Genomic DNA, 817 nt, shown 5'->3' on the forward strand with positions numbered 1-817 from the left:
CATACACACCCAAACACACACATGTATATATTTAAGACCTCTCTCAAAATTTTGTAAAAGTTATATGATGTTCAAGAGTCACACTCAAAATATACATAAGCTATTTTTTATTTTAGATTTTCTTATTCCTTGTTCTGGAGTTTTGAAGGTTAACTTCTGATGTTCTGTCTCTTGAGTAGTTCACAAGGAGATAATGAGGCCAATGCAATGAAGATTTTCCTTATTGTTCCTCAGGCATTCTGTCTCATTTGGAAGATTTACTTATTTGTTTTTATCACTAAATCCTATTTAGTTCTAACAAAAGTACTTCTAAATGTGTTTGCTCGGGTACACCCATTTTTCTTTTAAGATCGTAAGGCCATAAACATGCTGACAGGGATTTTTAGGCTTGCTGCTAAGAGCTTTGATTCAAGGAAACAATCAGCATTTAATTTTAGAAGAAGTGGGAAAATAAAACAGCTTATCGCATTTAAAATATCTTAGGATGTCCTACTGTAGCCGTGTTATGCATGGGCATGTCCCCACTGGAAGGTGAGTTCTCAGAGGTAGTGCATTGAGAAATATGCACAGGCAAATAGATAGAACCCTTATTTTGCTATAAAAATTTCTAAATGCTTTTTGCATATGCGTAAAACATTTTCTATAGAGTTTTTAGCAACCAAACACTGATTTAAAGGTTAGAAAAAGTGGCTGTTATTATGCGGTTGCGGAGTTTCCTTTAAACTACAGCTAAGGACACCAAATTTTTTGGCTTAACTCATGAAGAATGATGAGTGACCCTACTCTTCAGCATCCTTGATTGGAAGCAGGTACACAA

This window comes from Microtus ochrogaster, linkage group LG4 (genome assembly GCF_000317375.1).
Source record: "Microtus ochrogaster isolate Prairie Vole_2 linkage group LG4, MicOch1.0, whole genome shotgun sequence".
NCBI classification, from domain to species: domain Eukaryota; kingdom Metazoa; phylum Chordata; class Mammalia; order Rodentia; family Cricetidae; genus Microtus; species Microtus ochrogaster.